The sequence below is a fragment of the Haliotis cracherodii genome, unplaced genomic scaffold (genome assembly GCF_022045235.1).
Source record: "Haliotis cracherodii isolate W230 unplaced genomic scaffold, xgHalCrac1.p SCAF_8, whole genome shotgun sequence".
In the NCBI taxonomy this organism is placed as follows: Eukaryota; Metazoa; Mollusca; class Gastropoda; order Lepetellida; family Haliotidae; genus Haliotis; species Haliotis cracherodii.
Window position 1 is genome coordinate 60,920,805 of NW_027266341.1, and position 19,874 is coordinate 60,940,678.

The window sequence follows — 19,874 nt, forward strand, 5'->3', positions numbered from 1 at the left end:
GTGGCAGATTGGGGGAGGGTGCAATGTTAAGACGTGGCTTGAAGGTGGCAGATGGGGAAGAATGAATCGTAAGACATGACTTGGAGGTGGCAGATGAGGGAAGAATGAATAGTAATTCTTGGCTTGGGGGTGGCAGATTGGGGGAGAATGAATGGTAAGACGTGGCTTGAAGGTGGCAGATTGGGGAAGAATGAATGGTAAGACATGGCTTGTATGTGGCAGATGAGTCAAGAATGAATGGTAAGACGTGGCTTGAAGGTGGCAGATTAGGGAAGAATGAATGGTAAGACATGGCTTGTATGTGGCAGATTTTGGACGAATGAATGGTAAGACATGACTTGGAGGTGGCAGATTGGGGAAGAATGAATGGTAAGACGTGGCTTGGATGTGGCAGATTGGGGAAGAATGAATGGTAAGACATGGCTTGGAGGTGGCAGACTGGGGAAGAATGAATGGTAAGACGTGGCTTGTATGTGGCAGATTGGGGAAGAATGAATGGTAAGACATGGCTTGAAGGTGGCAGATTGGGGAAGAATGAATGGTAAGACATGGCTTGAAGGTGGCAGATGAGTCAAGAATGAATGGTAAGACGTGGCTTGAAGGTGGCAGATTGGGGAAGAATGAATAGAAAGAAGTGGCTTGTATGTGGCAGATTGGGGAAGAATTAATGGTAAGACATGGCTTGAAGGTGGCAGATTAGGGAAGAATGAATGGTAAGACATGGCTTGTATGTGGCAGATGAGTCAAGAATGAATGGTAAGAAGTGGCTTGGAGATGGCAGATTGGGGAAGAATGAATGGTAAGACTTGGCTTGTATGTGGCAGATTGGAGAAGAATGAATGGTAAGACATGGCTTGAACGTGGCAGGTTGGGGAAGAATGAATCGTAAGAAGTGGCATTGGGGTTGCAGGTTGGGGAAGAATGGTAGCATATGGTAGATGGTAGAAGAATGGTAGATGGGGGAGAGTGGGTTATGGGTGATGGAAGACGCGTGATTGATACTACGTAGTTATACGATTCTGACTTTAACAGAGTGTAGGTAGTCGTAAGATTCCATCCCCACTGCAGGTACTTGATGTTCATAATATTCTCCTTTTACCGGGATCAGGTGGACAGACTCGCTGACTTTGTTGATTCGTTGATATCGTATCCAAATTGCGTAGATCGATGATCATGGTGTCGATCATTGGCTTATCTGGCCCTGACTTGATTATTCAGAGATATAGAAGGAATGTTGCTATGTGCGGCGTTATGCAAACAAGAAAGAAAGTTCTTACTTCCCGAACATATTAATGTTAGTCATCATATGGTCTCCTTATCGTGCACTGCAGACACAAATGTCTCTATTCGTTAATTAAAGAAATTTACGTCGTTGGCGACAAACAATTGCCGTGGTGAAAACGACAAAAATACATTGCTACTATTTCTACGGCTTTGCTTTGCTTTTCTTTCTCCGCCTTCAGGCAATCACTTCTCTTGTAAGAACAAAATAAGTCTAAACACTCACTACAAAGCCCAACAATATTTTAGAACCAGTCGTTAGAAGACGCCTTCGTCCACGTACAACGTACAGTCACGTGCCGTCATCAATCGTTTGATTTAAGTTTCTTTCGAATGTATTCCTAGCTTTCCCGTCGACACGAATTTCGTTGTATCAGTGTACATGATGCACCGTTAGTGTGGACCCCGTTAGTGTGGACCCTGTTAGTGTGGACCCTGTTAGTGTGGACCCCGTTAGTGTGGACCCTGTTAGTGTGGACCCCGTTAGTGTGGACCCCGTTAGTGTGGACCCTGTTAGTGTGGACCCTGTTAGTGTCGACCCTGTTAGTGTCGACTCCGTTAGTGTGGATCCTGTTATTGTGGACCCCGTTAGTGTGGACCCCGTTAGTGTGGACCCTGTTAGTGTGGACCCCGTTAGTGTGGACCCTGTTAGTGTGGACTCCGTTAGTGTGGATCCCGTTAGTGTGGACCCTGTTAATGTGGACCCCGTTAGTGTGGACCCTGTTAGTGTGGACCCTGTTAGTGTGGACCCCGTTAGTGTGGACCCCGTTAGTGTGGGCCCTGTTAGTGTGGACGCCATTAGTGTGGACCCTGTTAGTGTGGACCCTGTTAGTGTGGACCCTGTTAGTGTGGACCCTGTTAGTGCGGGCCCCGTTAGTGTGGATCCTGTTAGTGCGGGCCCCGTTAGTGAGGACCCCGTTAGTGTGGACCCCGTTAGTGTGGATCCTGTTAGTGTTGACTCCGTTAGTGAGGATCCTGTTAGTGTGTACCCCGTTAGTGTGGACCCTGTTAGTGTTGACTCCGTTAGTGTGGACCCCGTTAGTGTGGACCCTGTTAGTGTAGACCCCTTTAGTGTGGACCCTGTTAGTGTGGGCCTCGTTAGTGTGGACCCTGTTAGTGTGGACTCCGTTAGTGTGGATCCCGTTACTGCGGACCCCGTTAGTGTGGACCCTGTTAGTGTTGACCCTGTACAACAAGACCCAGTTCGTGCTGACGGCGTGACACCAGACCCTGTTGGTGTGGAGCCCGTCATGTCATGTCGTTTTCATGATTCATATATCTGGAAATACACTGAAAGGCAAACGAAACGTCATTTCTGAAAATACTGATAAAACATAACAGACACTAGCAATCACATGTTCTGTGGTCAATAAACTCATTTAACGTTCTACTGCTTCTTTTTGTTGCCTTAAAGTCCATTTAACAATTGAGTTTAAAATGGAGTGCTTTGCCAAAACGCAGCCTACAAAAGTGCAATGGGACTCAGTTGCGGAAAAGTCTTGTCAAAAACATGATGCACGTGCATATCGTTGATGGTATGGGTATAAAAGACACCCAAAACTGTTAAGCTGGCTTTCGTTATTTCGATTCATCAGCCATGCCAAGATTATCAGGAAATGTGAGACAACAAGCGATCGGAAGACTGCAAGCAGGCCAGAGTGCACAGGTCGTTGCAAATGCATTCAATGTCAACGTCAGAACGATATATCGTTTGCAACATCGCCACAACACCAACAACACCACCGACGACCGACCGCGTTGTGATCGTCTTAGAGTCACTACTCCCAGACAAGATCGGTTCATGATACGCCAACATCTGCAGAACCGATTCCGAAATCTGAATGGCCACTGAAACAGCTCGGCAAACCATTGGCAACCACCAGCGTGCCATCAGTGATCGTACAGTCCGACGTCGCCTAACTGCCTACAACATCTCGTGCCACCGTCCTGCTCGTGTACCCATCCTGAGCATCAAAATTGGCGTCAACAGCAATGGAGAAGAATCATCTTCACTGATGAAAGTCGCTACTGTGTTTCAACGGTTAATGTTAGAGTCAGGGTCTGGCGAAGGAGGGGCGAACGTTATGCTGATGCTTGTGTTATGGAACGAGAACCGTGGGGCGGCCCAAGCATCATGGTTTGGGGTGGAATCGGACTGAACCAGAGAGTGGGACCCGTGGTCTTTCAGAATATTGGTCCAGGCAGGGGTAATGGCATCACAGCTCTCCGCTACATTGACCAAGTTATCAGACCCAATATCGTGCCTTTTTTTGCTCGTCATCAAAACCACACCTTTCGGGAAGACAACGACCGTCCCAACTCTGCCAGAGTCACCAGGGACTTCCTCCAGCAGCACAACATCCAAATCATGCCTTGGCCTGCCCTCAGTCCGTATTTGAATCCCATTGAACACTTGTGGGATGAGATCCAACGCCGACTCAACGACGTACGCCCAAGGCCGACAACTGCAGCAGAACTTCGTGTAGCGTTCCTGAGGATAGGGGCCCATATACCAATGGCCTTCATCAACAGGCTAGTCCACTCCATGTACAGGAGATGCGTGGCTGTAGTCAACGCCCGTGGTATCCACACCAGGTACTGATTTTTAATCCCCAGCTGTAATGTCTTCTGGTGCCTCCCCAAATTCACAATTCGCAAAAACATTCCCCAGACTGTTCATTTCATGTGGGTCAAACACTGACTTTCTCCGATGTCTTTTCTTACATATATAAGCATTTGAAAATAAAGATATTTACATGATACATCCACATGACGTTTCTTTTGTCTTTCAGTGTATGAATTCGGATGGGTTTCACTCGGAATAACGGAGTCCCACCCAACTCACTTTCTCACGCATTCCCTTCCTGTGAGGTGGCTGGCATATTTCTACAGGCGGCGTAAAACGTAGTTCACTCACTCATACATGCACGTTAAAGAGGCATGAGAGCCATACCAAAGAGGCATGAGAGCCATACCAGACAGGTATGAGAGCCATACCAGAAAGGTATGAGAGCCATACCAAAGAGACATGAGAGCCATACCAGAAAGGTATGAGAGCCATACCAAAGAGGCATGAGAGCCATACTAGAGAGGCATGAGATCCATACCAGAGAGGCATCAGAGCCATACCGGAAAGGTATGAGAGCCATACCAAAGAGGCATGAGAGACATACTAGAGAGGCATGAGAGCCATACCAGAGGCATGAGAGCCATACCAGAAAGGTATGAGAGCCATACCAAAGAGGCATGAGAGCCATACTAGAGAGGCATGAGATCCATACCAGAGAGGCATCAGAGCCATACCGGAAAGGTATGAGAGCCATACCAGACAGTTATGAGAGCCATGTCAAAGGGGCATGAGAGCCATACTAGAGAGGCATGAGAGCCATGCCAGAAAGGTATGAGAGCCATACCAAAGAGACATGAGAGCCATACCAGAAAGATATGAGAGCCATACCAGAAAGGTATGAGAGCCATACCAAAGAGACATGAGAGCCATACCAGAAAGGTATGAGAGCCATACCAAAGAGGTATGAGAGCCATACTAGAGAGGCATGAGATCCATACCAGAGAGGCATCAGAGCCATACCGGAAAGGTATGAGAGCCATACCAAAGAGGCATGAGAGACATACTAGAGAGGCATGAGAGCCATACCAGAGGCATGAGAGCCATACCAGAAAGGTATGAGAGCCATACCAAAGAGGCATGAGAGCCATACTAGAGAGGCATGAGAGCCATACCAGACAGTTATGAGAGCCATGTCAAAGGGGCATGAGAGCCATACTAGAGAGGCATGAGAGCCATACCAGACAGTTATGAGAGCCATGTCAAAGGGGCATGAGAGCCATACTAGAGAGGCATGAGAGCAATGCGAGAAAGGTATGAGAGCCATACCAAAGAGACATGAGAGCCATACCAGAAAGGTATGAGAGCCATACCAGAAAGGTATGAGAGCCATACTAGAGAGGCATGAGATCCATACCAGAGAGGCATCAGAGCCATACCGGAAAGGTATGAGAGCCATACCAAAGAGGCATGAGAGACATACTAGAGAGGCATGAGAGCCATACCAGAGGCATGAGAGCCATACCAGAAAGGTATGAGAGCCATACCAGAGGCATGAGAGCCATACCAAAGAGACATGAGGGCCATACAAAAGAGACATGAGAGCCATGCCAGAAAGGTATGAGAGCCATACCAGAAAGGTATGAGAGCCATACCAAAGAGGCATGAGAGCCATACTAGAGAGGCATGAGAGCCATACCAGAGGCATGAGAGCCATACCAAAGAGACATGAGAGCCATGCCAAAGAGACATGAGAGCCATGCCAGAAAGGTATGAGAGCCATACCAAAGAGACATGAGAGCCATACCAGAAAGGTATGAGAGCCATACCAAAGAGGCATGAGAGCCATACTAGAGAGGCATGAGAGCCATACCAGAGACATGAGAGCCATACCAAAGAGACATGAGAGCCATGCCAAAGAGACATGAGAGCCATGCCAAAGAGACATGAGAGCCATACCAAAGAGACATGTGAGCCATGCCAAAGAGACATGAGAGCCATACCAAAGAGACATGAGAGCCATGCCAAAGAGACATGAGAGCCATACCAAAGAGACATGAGAGCCATACCAAAGAGACATGAGAGCCATGCCAAAGAGACATGAGAGCCATACCAAAGAGACATGAGAGCCATACCAGAAAGGTATGAGAGCCATACCAGAGATACATGAGACCCATACCAGAGGCATGAGAGCGGAAATGTATTTCGAACATACTTATCGACTTCGATCTACCATTGACTGTAACTTAAAATTTATAAAACCATTAAGATCTCTGAACCTTAAAGTGTATTCAAAGCCTAATTGAATTTGTCGCGGTTTCTTTGTTGTTTACCTTTTACACGCAAACCCTTCTAACCGTATCTAAGAAAGTGCTTTTATGAGCGGCGTGTAGTAGAAATCCATACATTCATTCAATTTCAATGGTTTTGAAAGTATTTAGCTATTCAAACTTGAGTTCTTCTAACACCGTATCGTTTACACAGTTAAATATTTATATAACGAGAAAGGCCCCAACGTTTTAGATTGTAGAATTGATCCTGGGATTTAGAATTAATATTCTACACCGAACTAATCATACGTCTATTTGTTCTGCTTGGAAGCTAAGGATAACAAAAGCAAACATGTTCAGATATGCTTCGCATACTTATGACCGCCCTGTGTGTGAGAGGAACAGTGTCGTTGGAATTCAGGTCTTCATCGGAATATTGAGTGGAATTGATCTGTAGTATTACTGACTGTCGTGAAAGGTCCAAGATCAGTATAGGTTGTTCTTTGTTTATATTCTGGGTTCGTTTTGGCATTCCCCAATTTGCCTTGCTCCGTGAATTCATGGCGTGCGTCAAACAGAAGGGCACTCCCGGTACAGGTAGCAGCTATACTGGTTCATCACATTTCTTTAAATCATACAACTGTGGTAGCGCAGTAAGAGCCGAGAACCAGTCTATCAGAGACAAGACGCGCATGCCACGATAATTAGGTAGAAAACGATATATAACACCGAAGACTATATAAATCTCGGCCATGTCACGTCGGGGAAACAAAGAAGAAGTTTCAAATATAACAATTGTACCCATGTAGGGAATCGAACCCAAGTCATCTGTTGACGAACAAATGCTTTAATCACCCACCCACGGCTTATTTGGAACAACATAATAACACGATACATTGGCTTGTTCCCTTTCAGCTTTTTGCAATGAGTAGAATAGAGTAATTTGAATTTTTGGATAAATAGATGCATCAATGCATGAAAAGTTCTACTCAAATTGCAAAATAAACCCAGCAAACACAATATGATATGTATTATCTGGTAGCCTTGTAAATTAATAGACTAGTATACTAATACTCGTCTTCCCTAGGCAAGCGAGTCCGCTAGCCTATATCAAAGTATAGTTTCGACCCTTGCCACATCAAAACCATTTTTCTTGGCTCGGACCTGGCGCCACCTAGCGTAGATCACGAGTTAGGCCCCTTGTAATGAAAATGCGATATCCAATCATTGCTGTTCTTATCTGGTATAGCTTCAAAAAGATGGCGACATCCTAGTCGATCATTTCATCCCATTACACAATCGTTGAGGGGTTTAAAAGAATATGACTAATAAGGCGCACATAGTGATCAGATCTGACATAATATAATTCTTCCCCCTCGAATCCCCCTCACGGCCATGTCAAAAGAGGTGCTCTGTTGGGGAAAGGTCAGGACTCATGGATGGCCATTGTATTCTGGTAATGTCTTGCTACTGGATTTTTTAAAACCTCGCTTCTGATTTTTTTACCCTGGTGTTGTTGACCAAAAGCGCCCTATTTGGCCTAGCATTAACAATTTGCGTCCGCACAAACCTGATCCAAATTCTGCACATCATCGTCTGAGACACATTGCACATACTAGCTACCTCTCACTAACTTCTAGCAATTTGCAGCATGCCAACGAAGACGGCACATTGTTAACCTGATCCCGAATACTTCACGCAAGAGTAAAGCTTACGTGTTACTGTGAATAATGAAAATCATCAATTACCAATGGCTCTGAGACATTTGACGACATTTCACTGGAGAGTTAACATAAAAAATGACCCCTGTCTACGTGCACGGAGGAATTGCATGGTCCGCGTGCAATGTTTCGGGTGTTTTGGGATGTTAGGATTTAGTTCCGTTCTGGTTCTGACAGTCATGCCAAAGCTGATGTTTCTCCTGACGACAGAATGTAACATCTACGTTTCATGATCCCCTACTCTTTTTGGAGCGTGTAGAGCGTAGAAACTATATATATTTACGCATGATTACAAATTTCACAGGAATAACAACCCACGCTTTCATTAATATTCATAATAAAAAAACTGATAACAGCTGTAAAATGTTGAGGATCGTCATTTAAGACACATTCAGAGAAATATTCCACATACACGTACTTCTAATTGCCCTTTCAGTTGGAGAAGGAGTCGTCCCCGTGATGTTGCACGGGAAGTGCAGTTGGACGGACTGCGGAAGGTGTTTATTGATGAGACCACTTCCTCAATAGCAGATAAAGATAAACAATAACATATTTGAGAGGCTCTACTCACAAAATATCAAAGACATGTTTCTGTAGAATCATAATTATATCTACCTGATATTTCCTTTATGGTGGCTCTGGATTATATCCTCAAGTTGAGTTCTGAGGCTGAATCTTCAAGGGTAGCCATGAATAGATAGAGGATATTTCAAGTGTCGAGTTTCTTTCATCGAGTGACGGGAGAAGGGAGTAGCCCCGAATAAAACTTTCCCAGCGTCACGAGACAACATATCCACTGTCAAACCTTTTGAAAGTTTAAGTGAGGCATTCAATGTTGTAACTTTGATCAGAAGAGTGAGTGAGTATGGTTTTACGCCGCTTTTAGCAATATTCCAGCAGCAATATCACGGGGGGGGGGGGGGGGGGTGGGCGGGGGGACACCACAAATGGGCTTCACACATTGTACCCATGTCGGGAATCGAACCCGGGTCTTCGGCGTGACGAGCAAACGCTTTAACCGCTAGGCTACCCGACCGCCTCTTGATCAGAAAAACATTTGAGCAAGAGTCGTACGATGTTCTTTAAAACCTTGGTGGACAGAGAATGTTCGATTGTCCATTGAACGTTGTGAAATGTAAACACCAAAGACTGGAGCTGACAAAAAAAGGAAGTTTGACTATTCGAAAGTAGTGGAGTTTTTGATCACTCTGTTTGTTTGTTGTTCAACGTCGCACTCAGCAATATTCCAGCTATATGAAGGCGGTCTGTAAATAATCGAATCAGGGCCAGACAACCCAGTGATAGCATCGATCCACGCTATTGGGATACGATGACATGCATCAACCAAGTCAGAGGGCCTGACCACCCGATACCTTTAGTCGCCTCTTACAAACAAGCATAGTCTCCTTTTACGGCAAGCATTGGTTGCTGAAGACCTATTCTACCCCGGATCTTCACGAGTCTTTTGTTAATCTGAATCTTTATGCATAGATCTAAATATGAAACAGATGAAGCGGTTTCTCTGGTGTATTTTATTTCCAGTTTAGGCGGGTAAACCAGTGAAGGGAATAGGCTATTTGATCATTACAGCACCATATCAGATCATCGCTATGCCTGAAGCTTAAGTTTAACTTAACCAAATTCACTTGTTGTGATTTTGCCAATCCTATAAGAAATTCCGATTCATATACTACAGCAAGAAGGGGAACACAACTAGTGCCATACTGATTATGTAACATATACTTTAAACGTAACAAATGCTTGCATAGGAATGTATTTGAAGAATGTTTGGTTGATCCCCGAGTAGACACAAAATCTCGTGTTTGGGTTAAAAGACACATGTTTCACTTGACGATAGCAACTGCCATGTTGCAAGACAATTTCAGCAACCATCAAAGTAGAAATGACATACTGATTGTTTCATGGATTTGCGAAAACCAACATTCACAGTTAGTTGCGTCCGCCCCTTCAAACATGTAGCTCTATCCTGTCCTAATATATAGTGTTCCAAAGTCTGTCTGAATGGTAATGGCAAGTCGTTCCGTTTGAAGGTGTCGTTAAACGGATCTTTCCAAACCAACAATGTCATCGCGTTAACGACGTATTGGTGTAACCACCAGGTAGATATGATATTGTCCTGTCAACTATAGACTCCTCTTCACCCCTGTAATCGAACTGCATAGAAAAAAGTACTGTGATCGTCCCAGTAACTGTTGATTTAGATTGATAAACATCCCACGCCTACGAGTTGCAGTCGTGGAGGATTGGACTAATCAATAACACTGTGTCCGTTAACCATCAGTTGAGGGGAAAAGATGCATAAACCTATCTTGTTTGCGGTTTGTAGTAAATATGTTTTATTGATTGTAAACTTACATTCTGCATGGTCAAAATACAGCACTCAACTAGTTGAATGTATATCATTCGTGTATAAACGTGTCTAAGCATTTCGTGAGACTTTACCTATTTGATACAAACAGCAGTCAAGACATTATAACTATCGTGTTGTATTGTGTTTGAGAAGACATCCAAAGAGAACACAGCAGAATTGTACTTACAAGGGACATTAAACATCTCTCAAAATCTTTTCTACATCTCATTTATATTGAACGAATACATTGAAACTAGCTTCATTTAGCCATGCGTAAATGTTCATCAGATAAGACAACCCACGTTATCATTAATAATAAAACCACAAGACGAAAACAGTTCTAAAATGACAAGGAATACTTTTTTAATGCTTAAAGTGACATAATTAATGGTCCGTTGTTTGAGGATCTGGTTTATTCAGGAAATATGCATCATTATGTGACAGGGTGAAATGCTCGAAAAAACCCTCTGTCTCAGGTCTTTACCCAGGAAAATAAATAGTTCCTATGACGTGCTGGATGTTGTGAGAAATGTGTCGTGGGTAAAACAAATATCTGTTGTTCCTCCCCCCAGAGAAATAAATTGTATAGTCCCATGCACACGCAGAGTCCAAACGTTTCTTGTTGGAACTCTCCTCGTGAACCATAACAGGTCTCACTGCTGACAACGCCGCTGTGATTAAACATGTTTTGTATCATTTTAACCACGGCAACCATACAACCTAATTTATAGGAAATGCATATGAAAGCCTTTAATATTAATGATATGGAATACGTAGTGCAATCTTCATTCATATGCATGACATCCAACCTTTGAAAACCAATTCCTCAGATGACAGAACAACCTCACATTTGTTTTACAATTACATTGAAACATATCGTTTCTGAAGATTACTACTGACATATTATGTTGTGTGTATCCATGATATTGATATATTAACCGAACAAGCATCTTGAACATAATCATTATTTACAAAATGTAATTTCAATGTGACCTATCAAAAATAACTTTTGTTTGACTTTGGGTGTGTATCCATGATATTGATATATTAACCGTACAAGCATCTTGAACATAATCATTTTGACAAAATGTAATTTCAATGTGACCTATCAAAAATAACTTTTGTTTGACTTTGGGTGCCAAAACGTAACCCGCGGATTGGGCAGATGTAGCAGGTGACACATTTGAATCTAATTCTTTATGACTTCAATTGATGGCGCAAGGTCCAATTTAGCCACTCAACGCGGGGGATAAGTAAACCCAATGGCATGAGGTCCCGCTGTTTGCTCATCTCCATACATCCTATCTCACTCTGAAGAAAGCAAACTTTGTCAATTAACGTAAGCTCTTTAGCGGCCATCCTTTCCAAATTACCGTGGACTTTACAAGACGTCTGTATCATGTTTGCCAAGGCAGTGTTACACGAACATGGCAGCCACACATGGTTACCGGGTTTTTTCAAAGACACACGCCGACATGTGGATGAGGGGGTTTCATGACGACAGTGTACACATTTGTTTTGAAGGGCGCCTAAGCCCGAGAACTAACAGGGGAGAGAAGCTGACATGGATGGGTCGCTGATATGTCCACACAGGGGGATTGTGGCTTCCATATGAGGTGCTTTACCAGTCTATAAGTCTGATCGATCGTCTAGTCCTGAATATCTCCGCTTCTCTAGAATCACAGAGTACTGAAGCGAGCATCCCACATGTTTTGTTAAATGAAAGTGTTTTGGAGATATATATATCGATATAGAGAGTATGGTGTTTTCTGCTTCCTTTGTTAATAATTGCATACTATCCAGTGTAGACAATGTTAACGAAACGTTATTTCTGTATTTTCCTCGTTAATCACTCATTCTTTACATTTCAAAGTTATTTTTACCCTAACAGAAAATATTCAAATGTCAATCCCGGGAATATTAAAACATGCTCACGTTAAAGGTTAAATAATTACTGGCAACACAAATATAACTTTGAGATATATTGATAATAAAGGATGTCATCGTGATTTAAAGTGTCTTTGTCATATCACGTAATGTTTAGTTCTTTTCAAACCTTGAGCTGACACAGCTTATATATGGAAAGCCCGGACCACAATCAGTCCAGCATATTATGTTGATATAGCAATACTGTTTAGATTCACCGACGGTTGCTGCATGTCCTAGATCCCAGTTGCGTGGATCGATGCTCATGATGTCAATCACTGGATTGTCTTGTCCAGACTCGATTACTGGCAGACCGCCATCATATAGCTGGAATATTGCTGAGTGTGGCGTTAAACAACAAACAAACAATATTGTTTAGATGGGTGAACGGTAAACATAGAATATACAGTAAATCAGGTCTTCTGTTAACTGATAAAAAGCACACGTGTCACTTGGAAGAAATTTGATCCAGGTTACATAATATATTTGTGCATCCCTGATCATTGAGAAGCAGTAAAGGTCATCTCGTCGTTGCCGAGTTAGCGAGACTGGAAGTGAAGGGAGGAGGATAAAACGATGTAATTACTCTGGGTTAGTAAGAAGAGGCAGCAGAAAGTGGGGCTAGTTTGTCGTGACGCATGTGACATAGCAAGCGGACTGGTTGCGTCACGTATCGTCTAAAATTGTTCCTTAAAACCATCAGTTCATGCATTGTCAATATAGTGCGTAGGTATTTTCATGATTTCGGTTGTATTAACGTCTACAGCTTACTGTGGGAGTAAAGCTGTCAGAAATTTAGATCGTAGCCTTCAACAAAATGGAATTAACCCTGGATCAGGGTCACACACGCACGCACGCACGCACGCACGTACGCACACACGCACATACACACACACACTGCGAATTACGGATCCTCACACACACACTGAAGAGCGACTTGAGGATCCAGACAGACAGACAGACAGACACACCACACGCACTGAAGAGCGAATTGTGGATCCATACAGACGGACATACACACCACACACACTGAAGAGCGACTTGCGGATCCAGACAGACAGACAGACAGAGAGGGAATTGCGGATTTTGACACACACACACACACACACACACATTGAAGAGCGCATTGCACATACTGACAACACACACCGTGACGAGTGGCGGACCCGGACACAGTCACCCGGAAGAGCCAATTGCGGATTTCCTTTTTTCTTAAGAAAACTCCGATGACATACACAGACTTAGCTTCATTAATTAATCATCCGTGTTCGTCATAGGACACCTGAACCTTGTTTTTCCCCAATGTTATGAGATAACCGCCATACGTCCTGGCATGAAACAGAAAGTAGGTTAGTGCGTTGAAGGCGGCACAATCCAGGGGGAGATAATCCATGTACAAACATGATTACTGTTGGAATATTCTCGGCGGGCCATGGGATCGATTATGTCTTTCATCATATGACTTCTTCATTTCAACTATAACAAATTAATCAGAGACATCCTTCATATCCGCTTTGACAGAGATAGTGGTCGATTTATCCTCTTATAGAATACGACTTAGGTTTCAGAAGCAGCACACACTGTTGTTCTGTTTCCAACATACGACCTGGGCCATAAGGCAATCAGTATTGCAATATTGGTTTTCTATGTACATGTCAGTTCTTCGAATTCTCGAGTGAATACTAGAATCATAAATGTGTTAACAACCGAACAGCATAAATGTTTTCTTAAGTTCCCTGACTGCAAGTAATTGTCTGGAAATCAGAAACTCACATCGCCAACAGTATATATGATGTTCATCCATGTTTGGCTATAACAAGTTGTTTTCCCTAATGATCATGGGTTCGAATCCCAAATTCGCCCTTATTTTATTTCAGTATGCAGGTTTGTCATCACCATGCAGTTTCCCATCCCCTTTGGCGCCAGATTGGCGCAAGGGCGACACAGTCGACAAGGCGTCTGCATTTCTCTGTGCAGAGTGTCTTGCCTTAGACAAAAAATCTGTCTTTGGTTCGAATCCAAATTCGCCCTGATTGTTTCTAGGTTTGTCATCGCCAAGTCCTCCAAATCCTTCACCTTCGACACCACATCTACTAATGTGTACGAGTATAGTTGTAAAAAGAATATTTCATAATTCATATGCAAATTAATGGCACATTATTATTTTTTCGTGAAACAATAACTTTACCACATTTCCTTCCCTATCTGAGTTGACCTGATGTTTACAGAGTTTATCTACAATTTACAGGCTGAAGAAACTGATGACGACGCATCTAAACACATGAAGTAACACATCAATATTTAACAAACGGTACTTTTGAAAAGTAATGGACGATGTGTTGATACAATTTGCATATTGTAAATAAAAATTAAATTCGACACTCTCAAAGGAAAACGTATGCTCCCAAGTGGGTAAGTTTCCCAAACACAAGATTGGTGCTGCCAATAGCAGCAAACCGCCGAGCACGTCGTTTGTGAATGTGTTTTGCAAAGTCCAAAGGGAATATTCTGCGTAAAGTCATAGAAGCTTTTACACTTTATATTTTCGACATAAATCAAACACATACTTCAAAGACTGGCAGACAATTTTATAAAAAAATGCAATCGATTTTGTAAACTTGTTTGGCTTGTTCTAGTTTATCAACATTAATGCTTTAACTAAAAACACACCCTCTTAAATTGAGATGAGTTTCCTTTCTTATTGTCTGTCTCTCTCAAAGCAAGCCTGCAAATGAATTAGTATCAATGTGTGAATAGGCAAACACACCTCTTTCAAAGATGCTATCTATTCTTTGATGTTAGATGCATCTGCAAGGGTGTGGTAGAATTAATTTTGTCAGTCTAAACAGACATTACGACCCTAAAGTATTGATCAATCATTGATCCTTCATTATCCAGTGCTACATTTGTTGTAAAGAATGGCGGAACAGAAAGGGATCTTGTTTGTCGGTGTCTGATTATTTGGCTAACATTTGACACATTGTAAACCGATATTTGCTTCAACCTGTCAAAGACATCCCCAGACGATAATGAAACGACTGCAGTGGCACAATAAGCCAAGCAGAACCGGACAGCACACTGCGGTACACACGCCTGCATTACACCCAGCAAATCATAGGACAGATTATGAGATGGACAAGTAATGTGATATATGTATGTATACATGTGTGTATGTGGTATGTGTGTTTATTTGTATGTAGATAATGTGTATGTGGTGTGTATGTGGTGTGGTTGTATGTTCTGTGTTTGTGGGTGTGTGATGTGTGTTTCAGTGTGTGTATATGGTGTGTGTCTATGTATGCGTGTGGTGTGTGAGTTGTATAAATGTATGTATGCATATATGTATGTAGTGTGTATGTTTGTGTGTGGTGTGTGTGGTGTGTTTGTTTCTGTAGTGTTTGTTTGAGTATGTATCTGCTGTGTGTATGTGTTTTGTGTGTATGTGGTGTGTTTATGTATGTGGTGTTTGTGTTGTGTGTATGTTATGAGTTTGTATATGTGGTGTGTGTATGCGGTGTGTGTGTGTTTGTGGTGTGTTTGTGTATGTGTTGTGTGTGTATGTGGTATGTGTGTATGTGGTGTGTGTATGTGGTGTTTATGTTTGTGGTTTCTGTGTATGTTGTGTGAGTGTATGTGGTGTATATGTTGTGTGTTTCTGTATGTTTTTTTGTTTGTTTTTTAGGTGTGTATATGTATGTGGTGTGTGTGTATGTGTTGTGTATGTTGTGTGTTTGTGTATGTGGTGTGTGTGTATGTTGTGTGTTTGTGTTTTGAGTGTGTGGTGTCTGTGCTTGTCTTTTGAGTCTGTATGTGGTGTGTGTGTTTGTGATGTGTGTATATGTGGTGTGTGTGTATGTGTTGTGTTTGTATGTGATGTATGTGTATGTGGTGTGTTTGTGTATTTGGTGCGTGTTTGTGTTTGAGTGTGTATGTGGTGTTTGTGTATGTGGTGTGTATATCTGTGTTGTTTGTGTATGTGGTTTCTGTGTATGTGGTGTGTGTGTATGTGGTGTGCTTATGTATCTGGCGCGTATTTGTGTGTGTGGTATGTTTGTTTGTATGTGGTGTGTCTGTATGTGGTGTATGTTTGTGTTTGAGTGTGTATGTGGTGTGTGTTTGTATTTTAGTGTTTACGTGATGTGTGTATGTGATGTGCGTGCGTGTGTTTGAGTGTGTATGTGGTGTGTGTATGTAACTGGTGTGTATATTTGGTGTGTTTATATGGTGTGTGTATGTGATGTGTTTGTATGTGATGTGTGTATGTGATGTGTGCGTTTGAGTGTGTATATGGTGTGTGTATGTAACTGGTGTGTGTATATGGAGTGTGTGTATGTGATGTGTGTGTATATGGCGTGTGTGTATGTGATGTGTGTGTATATGGCGTGTTTGTATGTGATGTGGGTGTGCCTGTGTGCATTGACTATGAACTAAAAGGAATGTCCCCTGTTTCGGAATGCGTTTAATTTGTTGTCACGATTGCGGAGTGCCTCCAGGACATTGCGATTCCTCGCCCACGTGTTCTAAACAGGAAGTATTTATTGAAAGAAGAGCCAATGATGTTGCGGATATCAATTTCCTTTGACACAAGTATACAGCTTGTGGTATTACCAAGATAGGAAAGAGGTGGTGTTAAATTATTAATTTCAATGAATCTTGTTGGCTGAATAACAAAGTACGTAAACTGATTGGTTAAGAAGTATATGACGTCCTTTCATTTTATTCATTCTATAAATAGATATCCATCAAGCACCTTTTCACGGTTGTGAGTCGAGTTTCTCCTTAGGTCAAGTATCTTTTCACGGTTGTGAGTCATGTTTCTCCTTAGATCAAGCACATTTTCACAGTTGTGAGTCGAGTAACTCATTAGGTCAAGTAAATTTTTATTGTTTTGAGCCTAGATACTCTGAAGGTCAAGTTCCTGTATTTTTGGGAAGTCTAGATCTACGCATTCCCTGCTCAGTCCAAGCGACTTTAGTCTATAAAACTAAGCTTTTATTTAGGCTTGTCCGTCTATCTTAATTCTCCAAGAGACATACTTTAGGGACAGACCCTCAGTGCCCATTTCTCTCATCTAACCAAGCCGTGGAGTGTTGAGTTTATTAACTCCCAGGTGTTAGTTGATCACAGCCGACTTATTGACTGTCTATGCGTCTTGTTAGTTTCGCTGGTATACTAATAGTGAGGGGGGTTTGTGTTACAGATCATCCTGAAACGTTTGTCACGATTCATGTCGTGTGTTATGTTCCTGTGTAGAAGTGTCTTCAACTCACATGTCACGACTCGTTGTGGTGTCGCCTCACTACAATGCCCTCCCACGTGGTTCAGTACAGGAAGTTGACTTCACCGTCGGCCAGTTATAGTCTAGACCTGTCTTTATAGAGAGAGAGAGAGAGAGAGAGAGAGAGAGAGAGAGGGTGAGTGAGAGAGAGAGAGAGAGAGAGAGAGAGAGAGAGAGAGAGAGAGAGAGAGAGAGAGAGAGAGAGAGAGAGAGAGAGAGAGCATACAGGAAACCACTTGTAAGGGCCGAGAGACCAGGGTGGCTTCATGCGGTTAGAGTTGGTCTTCTGCAACCCATGCCTGTCGTAAAGGGTGACCATGCTTGTCGTAAGAGTCCACTAACGGGACCGGATGGTTAGAGAGACAAGGGCGGTCGGGTAGGCTAGTGATTAAAGCGTTCGCTCGTCACGCCGAAGACCCAAGTTCGATTCCCGACATGGGTACAATGTGTGAAGCCCATTTCTGGTGTCCCCTGCCGTGATATTGCTGGAATATTGCTAAAGGCGGCGTAAAACCATACTCACTCACTCACTCACTCACTAGAGAGACAAACAAACAATCAACCAATCAAACAAACAAAGTCACACAAAAAGACAAGCTGCTACTTTCCCTTTCAACTTACTGCACGTCTTTCATATTGGGAAAAGATTACCGAGACAATTCATCTGAACACGAAACATACCATTACCAGACAGATAAATTTATAAAATCTTAATCATTCGAAGTCATATGGAATTCATTTTCTGCCACATTAAACAACCACAGAGTACACATTAAACAGTTACACCAGTACATTTTATCACGTGATCACTAGGTCACAAATTAGGTCATGCTCACAGTTGCCGTAACTGCCTTCGAGTATATAATTTGACGCTTTTAAGCAATACACAATACACATGTATAACATATGCTAACTTTTAAGCAATACACAATACACATGTATTACATATGCTAACTTTTAAGCACTACGCAATACACATGCATAACATGTGCTAACTTTTAAGCAATACACAATACATATGTATAACATATGCAAACTTTTAAGCAATACACATTACACATGTATAACATGTACTAACTTTTAAGCAATACACAATACATATGTATAACATATGCTAACTTTGAAGCAATACAAAATACACATGTATAACATGTGCTAACTTTTAAGCAATACACAATACATATGTATAACATGTGCTAACTTTTAAGCAATACACATTACACATGTATAACATGTGCTAACTTTGAAGCAATACACATTACACATGCATAACATACATGTATGTTAACTTTGAAGCAATACACAATACATATGTATAACATATGCTAACTTTGAAGCAATACAAAATACACATGTATAACATATGCTAACTTTGAAGCAATACAAAATACACATGTATAACATATGCTAACTTTGAAGCAATACAAAATACACATGTATAACATATGCTAACTTTGAAGCAATACAAAATACACATGTATAACATATGCTAACTTTGAAGCAATACAAAATACACATGTATAACATATGCTAACTTTGAAGCAATACAAAATACACATGTATAACATGTGCTAACTTTGAAGCAATACACATTACACATGCATAACATATGCAACTTGAGAACACACACTGAGAAGCATAGTAAATTATTCCTCTATTGATTTTATCAAAGCTTTGATATCTTAGATCAGCGATATTATATTCAAATGATGATCTGTCCTGGCGCTTCGTCAGCACTCAGAGGATATTTTTAAAAATATAATTTGATTTAAAACATAAAAAACTTCACAAAAATCGCATACCACACAACTGCTGATGAATATCTTAGACATCTTATTTTTGGAAATCAGAAAACTTGCTTTTTCGGCAGATATTGACAACATTTCAAACATGGTACAGGGTCATGTGGTTGCAAATTCATTTCTTACCCTAGAACTAATTTATTTTCACACGAAATTACCCAGCCCCAGATTATATTTTACGAACTGTTGCAGGAATGAGTGATGGTTAGATAGATATAATCAAACTGAGCAACACTTCTTTCAATTTACAACTACATAAAAAGCTAAGTCGGTAAACATTTTTGGCCCCTCAGTACAATTTCAGAGAAATAGAGTTCCGACTCATTAAATTACTCCCTCAGAGACCACGCGCAGTTATGCACGTACAACAGTGCGCTTGTACATCCACATGCGTTCATTATTAATTGATTATGACAATGACACATGAAGCACGACACGGGGAGTAATGACGCGCGCTTTATTCTTACAGTTTTAATGTCAGGGAAGGGTTATAAATATCATTTAACCTTTACTTTTAACTTGACCCTAGGGACGTCCATGCATGTACACCTGAAGGTCAAGTTCCATGCATTGCGCACAGGTGACGTGAACGAGAAGCCAGTCAAACACGGCCAGGTTACTTTAATGCATGCGTTGAATGACATGGACAAACCGCTTGA